Below are 6667 nucleotides of genomic sequence, written 5' to 3'. Positions count from 1 at the left end.
GGATGACTGCTCGTGCTGGCCCCGTTGGGCGGCATTGATGGTCGGTTGCAAAGAAAATGCGCGATTGCTCGTGTCGGGGCCTGGCAAGCCAAGGCCAAGCGAGCCATGGCAACGCGGATGATGGCTCGCTAGTGCTGGCGCCGTGCACAGTGGCCTCGCACACTCGCCCTGCACGCTTCCCTTGCACGCAGCCTTGCACACTAGCCTCGCATGCGAGCCTTGCACCCTAGCCATGCAAACTAGCCTTGCACGGTAGCCATGCACACAAGCCGTGCACATTAGCCATGCGCACAAGCCCCGCACACTAGCCTTGCGCACAACCCTTGCACACAAGCCATGCACTCGAGCAATGCACACAAGCCTTGCACTCAAGCAATGCACACAAGCCCTGGACACTAGCCTTGCACACGGGCCTGGCACACAAGCCTTGGGCACTAGCCTTGCGCACTAGCGTTCCACATGAGCCTTGCACACTAGCCTTGGACACTAGCCTTGCACACAGGCCTTGCACACTAGGCATGCTTGGGCGAGCTGATCCCGCATCAAGTCGACGGGTCTAGGCATTCTTGGGCGCAGATCCCGCATCGTCTCGTCGCGTCTGGGCGCAAACACGTCGCGTCTCGTTGCGTCTTCAGAAGTCGTCGCTAACAGCACCTTTGGTTGCCACTGGTGGTTAGGCTGGTTGGTTGCGCAAACCCTATAGGAGGGTGGCATGCTGGTGGGCGTTTTTGCCCGGATAGGCACTAGAATGTGCAGATTTTGGGCGTTTTTGCCTGGATAGGCTAAGGAATGGGCATGCTTTGGGCGTTTTTGCCCGGATAGGCACCGGAATGCTTGGCCTTGGCTTGTCCTAGCAAGGCATTGCTGGGTTGGGCTCCCTTGGCCTTTTGGGCGCCTTGGACGATGTCTTGCGAAGACCATGGGCACAAGGCCATGGCATATGGTGAGGAAAGGACCACGGTTGCCAAGGTTAGGCACCGGAATGCTTGGCCTTGGCTTGCCAAAGCAGGGCATTGCTGGGTTGGGCTCCCTTGGCCTTCCGGGCGCCTTGGACACTGTCTTGGGAAGACCATGGGCACAAGGCCATGGCATATGGTGGGGAATGGACCACGGTTGCCAAGGCTAGGCATATAGAGAGGAATTGCATTTTTGCCCGGATAGGCACCGGAATGCTTGGCCTTGGCTTGCCATAGCAGGGCATTGCTGGGTTGGGCTCCCTTGGCCTTCCGGGGGCCTTGGACGCTGTCTTGGGAAGACCATGGGCACAAGGCCATGGCATATAGTGAGGAATGGACCACGGTTGGCAAGGCTAGGCATATAGAGAGGAATGGACCACGGTTGCCAAGGTTGCGCAAGTTTTGGGCATTTTTTGCCCGGATATGCCCAAGTATGCCCCGATAGGCCCGTTACGCCCCGGTATGAACGCGTATGCCCGGATAGACTCGGTATGCCTTGGGATACATGCGTATGCCCCGATAGGCTTGGTACGCCCCGATATGCGCACGTGTGCCCCAGTAGGGCTCGGTATGCCCCGGTATGTACGCGTGTGCCCCGATAGGCCCGGTATGCCCCGATATGCACACGTGTGCCCCAATAGGGGTCGGTATGCCCCGGTAGGTACGCGTGTGCCCCGTAATGCACGTTTCGCAGATCTCCCCGCATGTCCCGCCCCTATATGTAATACTTACTTACTTACTTACTTTCTTTCTTGCTTGCTTGCTTGCTTGCAATGGTTGGGAGTGCCCGGCATGCCCCGCTGCAGAGACCAAGGGCGCAATGACTTGGCACCGCGGATGCCGGGACTCCGGCACTTCCCGTGGCACTGATGGTTGGTTCCAAAGACAAAAGGCCGTGCAAGGCCACCCCACCGCGGATGATTTTGCTCGTGCTGGCGCCGTTGTGTGGCCAAAGAACATGCGCGAATGCTCGTGTCGGAAGGGTTGGTGTCCTGGCCCCGCGGGTGTCACGAATGCTCGGTTGCGAAGACCATGGGACCAGAGCCATGGCACGTCGGATGATGGCTCCAGCTGGCGCCCCGGCACTTTCTGTGGCATTGATGCTCGGTTTCAAAGACAAACGTGCGCAGGGCCAGGGGACCGCGGATGACTGCTCGTGCTGGCCCCGTTGGGCGGCATTGATGGTCGGTTGCAAAGAAAATGCGCGATTGCTCGTGTCGGGGCCTGGCAAGCCAAGGCCAAGCGAGCCATGGCAACGCGGATGATGGCTCCAGCTGGCGCCCCGGCACTTTCTGTGGCATTGATGCTCGGTTTCGAAGACAAACGTGCGCAGGGCCAGGGGACCGCGGAGGACTGCTCGTGCTGGCCCCGTTGGGCGGCATTGATGGTGTGTTGCAGAGAGCATGTGCGATTGCAAGTGTCGGCCGGGTTTGGGTTCCCTTGGGCTTTCGGGTGCCTTGGACGCTGTCTTGCGAAGACCATGGGCACAAGGCCCCGTCCTGGCCCCTTGTTCGATTCGCTCTCGTCTTGCGCTTGCTTCCAAGGTCCTCCATGACCTTCCCCATGGCCTTGCTAGATCCCCCCCATGACGCATGACCTCTGTCCGTTGATTGGTTTTGAGTGCACACCATGCCCGGCTTGGCACCGTGTTGTCGCGTGAGTGGCATTTGGATCGTGCATGCTGGTGGGCTACCTGCCAATGCGCACAAGCCTTGCACACTAGCCTTGCGCACGAGCCTTGCACAAAAGCCTTGGACACAAGCCTTGCGCACAAGCCATGCGCACAAGCCTTGGACGCTAGCCTTGCACACAAGCCATGCATACAAGCCTTGCTCACAAGCCTTGGGCACTGGCCCATCGCAGTAGCCTTGCACACAAGCCTTGCGCACTAGCTTTGGGCACGAGCCTTGCGCACTTGCCTTGGGCACTAGCCTTGCACACAACCCTTGGGAACTAGCCTTGCGCACCAGCCTTGCCCACAAGCCTTGCACACCAGCCTTGCACACTAGCCTTGCATACAAGCCTTGCACACTAGCCTTGCACACAGGCCATGCTCACTAGCCTTGGGCACTAGCCTTGCACACAGACCTTGGGCACTAGCCTTGCGCACTAGCCTTGCCCACGAGCCTTGCACACTAGCCTTGCACGCAGGCCTTGCACGCTAGGCATGCTTGGGCCAGCAGCTCCCGCATCAAGTCGGCGGGTGTAGGCACGGTTGGGCGCAGATCCCGCATCGCCTCGTCGCGTCTGGGCGCAAACCCGTCGCGTCTCGTTGCGTCTTCAGAAGTCGTCGCTAACAGCACCTTTGGTTGCCACTGGTGGTTAGGCGGGTTGGTTGCGCAAACCCTATAGGAGGGTGGCATGCTGCGGGGCGCTGGAATGCGCAGGCTTAGGGCGTTTTTGCCCGGATAGGCACTGGAATGTGCTGGTTTTGGGCGTCTTTGCCTGGATAGGCTAAGGAATGGGCATGCTTTGGGCGTTTTCCCCGGATAGGCACTGGAATGGGCTGGTTTTGGGCGTTTTTGCCTGGATAGGCTAACGAATGGGGCATGCTTTGGGCGTTTTTGCCCGGGTAGGCACTGGAATGCCTGGCCTTGGCTGGGCATTGCTGGGTTGGGCTCCCTTGGCCTTTCAGGCGCCTTGGATGCTGTCTTGGGAAGACCATGGGCACAAGGCCATGGCATATAGTGAGGAATGGACCACGGTTGGCAAGGCTAGGCATATAGAGAGGAATGGACCACGGTTGCCAAGGTTGCGCAAGTTTTGGGCATTTTTTGCCCGGATATGCCCAAGTATGCCCCGATAGGCCCGTTACGCCCCGGTATGAACGCGTATGCCCGGATAGACTCGGTATGCCTTGGGATACATGCGTATGCCCCGATAGGCTTGGTACGCCCCGATATGCGCACGTGTGCCCCAGTAGGGCTCGGTATGCCCCGGTATGTACGCGTGTGCCCCGATAGGCCCGGTATGCCCCGATATGCACACGTGTGCCCCAATAGGGGTCGGTATGCCCCGGTAGGTACGCGTGTGCCCCGTAATGCACGTTTCGCAGATCTCCCCGCATGTCCCGCCCCTATATGTAATACTTACTTACTTACTTACTTTCTTTCTTGCTTGCTTGCTTGCTTGCAATGGTTGGGAGTGCCCGGCATGCCCCGCTGCAGAGACCAAGGGCGCAATGACTTGGCACCGCGGATGCCGGGACTCCGGCACTTCCCGTGGCACTGATGGTTGGTTCCAAAGACAAAAGGCCGTGCAAGGCCACCCCACCGCGGATGATTTTGCTCGTGCTGGCGCCGTTGTGTGGCCAAAGAACATGCGCGAATGCTCGTGTCGGAAGGGTTGGTGTCCTGGCCCCGCGGGTGTCACGAATGCTCGGTTGCGAAGACCATGGGACCAGAGCCATGGCACGTCGGATGATGGCTCCAGCTGGCGCCCCGGCACTTTCTGTGGCATTGATGCTCGGTTTCAAAGACAAACGTGCGCAGGGCCAGGGGACCGCGGATGACTGCTCGTGCTGGCCCCGTTGGGCGGCATTGATGGTCGGTTGCAAAGAAAATGCGCGATTGCTCGTGTCGGGGCCTGGCAAGCCAAGGCCAAGCGAGCCATGGCAACGCGGATGATGGCTCCAGCTGGCGCCCCGGCACTTTCTGTGGCATTGATGCTCGGTTTCGAAGACAAACGTGCGCAGGGCCAGGGGACCGCGGAGGACTGCTCGTGCTGGCCCCGTTGGGCGGCATTGATGGTGTGTTGCAGAGAGCATGTGCGATTGCAAGTGTCGGCCGGGTTTGGGTTCCCTTGGGCTTTCGGGTGCCTTGGACGCTGTCTTGCGAAGACCATGGGCACAAGGCCCCGTCCTGGCCCCTTGTTCGATTCGCTCTCGTCTTGCGCTTGCTTCCAAGGTCCTCCATGACCTTCCCCATGGCCTTGCTAGATCCCCCCCATGACGCATGACCTCTGTCCGTTGATTGGTTTTGAGTGCACACCATGCCCGGCTTGGCACCGTGTTGTCGCGTGAGTGGCATTTGGATCGTGCATGCTGGTGGGCTACCTGCCAATGCGCACAAGCCTTGCACACTAGCCTTGCGCACGAGCCTTGCACAAAAGCCTTGGACACAAGCCTTGCGCACAAGCCATGCGCACAAGCCTTGGACGCTAGCCTTGCACACAAGCCATGCATACAAGCCTTGCTCACAAGCCTTGGGCACTGGCCCATCGCAGTAGCCTTGCACACAAGCCTTGCGCACTAGCTTTGGGCACGAGCCTTGCGCACTTGCCTTGGGCACTAGCCTTGCACACAACCCTTGGGAACTAGCCTTGCGCACCAGCCTTGCCCACAAGCCTTGCACACCAGCCTTGCACACTAGCCTTGCATACAAGCCTTGCACACTAGCCTTGCACACAGGCCATGCTCACTAGCCTTGGGCACTAGCCTTGCACACAGACCTTGGGCACTAGCCTTGCGCACTAGCCTTGCCCACGAGCCTTGCACACTAGCCTTGCACGCAGGCCTTGCACGCTAGGCATGCTTGGGCCAGCAGCTCCCGCATCAAGTCGGCGGGTGTAGGCACGGTTGGGCGCAGATCCCGCATCGCCTCGTCGCGTCTGGGCGCAAACCCGTCGCGTCTCGTTGCGTCTTCAGAAGTCGTCGCTAACAGCACCTTTGGTTGCCACTGGTGGTTAGGCGGGTTGGTTGCGCAAACCCTATAGGAGGGTGGCATGCTGCGGGGCGCTGGAATGCGCAGGCTTAGGGCGTTTTTGCCCGGATAGGCACTGGAATGTGCTGGTTTTGGGCGTCTTTGCCTGGATAGGCTAAGGAATGGGCATGCTTTGGGCGTTTTCCCCGGATAGGCACTGGAATGGGCTGGTTTTGGGCGTTTTTGCCTGGATAGGCTAACGAATGGGGCATGCTTTGGGCGTTTTTGCCCGGGTAGGCACTGGAATGCCTGGCCTTGGCTGGGCATTGCTGGGTTGGGCTCCCTTGGCCTTTCAGGCGCCTTGGATGCTGTCTTGGGAAGACCATGGGCACAAGGCCATGGCATATAGTGAGGAATGGACCACGGTTGGCAAGGCTAGGCATATAGAGAGGAATGGACCACGGTTGCCAAGGTTGCGCAAGTTTTGGGCATTTTTTGCCCGGATATGCCCAAGTATGCCCCGATAGGCCCGTTACGCCCCGGTATGAACGCGTATGCCCGGATAGACTCGGTATGCCTTGGGATACATGCGTATGCCCCGATAGGCTTGGTACGCCCCGATATGCGCACGTGTGCCCCAGTAGGGCTCGGTATGCCCCGGTATGTACGCGTGTGCCCCGATAGGCCCGGTATGCCCCGATATGCACACGTGTGCCCCAATAGGGGTCGGTATGCCCCGGTAGGTACGCGTGTGCCCCGTAATGCACGTTTCGCAGATCTCCCCGCATGTCCCGCCCCTATATGTAATACTTACTTACTTACTTACTTTCTTTCTTGCTTGCTTGCTTGCTTGCAATGGTTGGGAGTGCCCGGCATGCCCCGCTGCAGAGACCAAGGGCGCAATGACTTGGCACCGCGGATGCCGGGACTCCGGCACTTCCCGTGGCACTGATGGTTGGTTCCAAAGACAAAAGGCCGTGCAAGGCCACCGCACCGCGGATGATTTTGCTCGTGCTGGCGCCGTTGTGTGGCCAAAGAACATGCGCGAATGCTCGTGTCGGAAGGGTTGGT

Source organism: Tasmannia lanceolata, unplaced genomic scaffold (assembly GCF_043159265.1).
Source record: "Tasmannia lanceolata isolate RefF3 unplaced genomic scaffold, GAP_Taslan_0.1 ptg001307l, whole genome shotgun sequence".
NCBI classification, from domain to species: Eukaryota; Viridiplantae; Streptophyta; class Magnoliopsida; order Canellales; family Winteraceae; genus Tasmannia; species Tasmannia lanceolata.
This window is presented reverse-complemented; position numbering follows the sequence as displayed.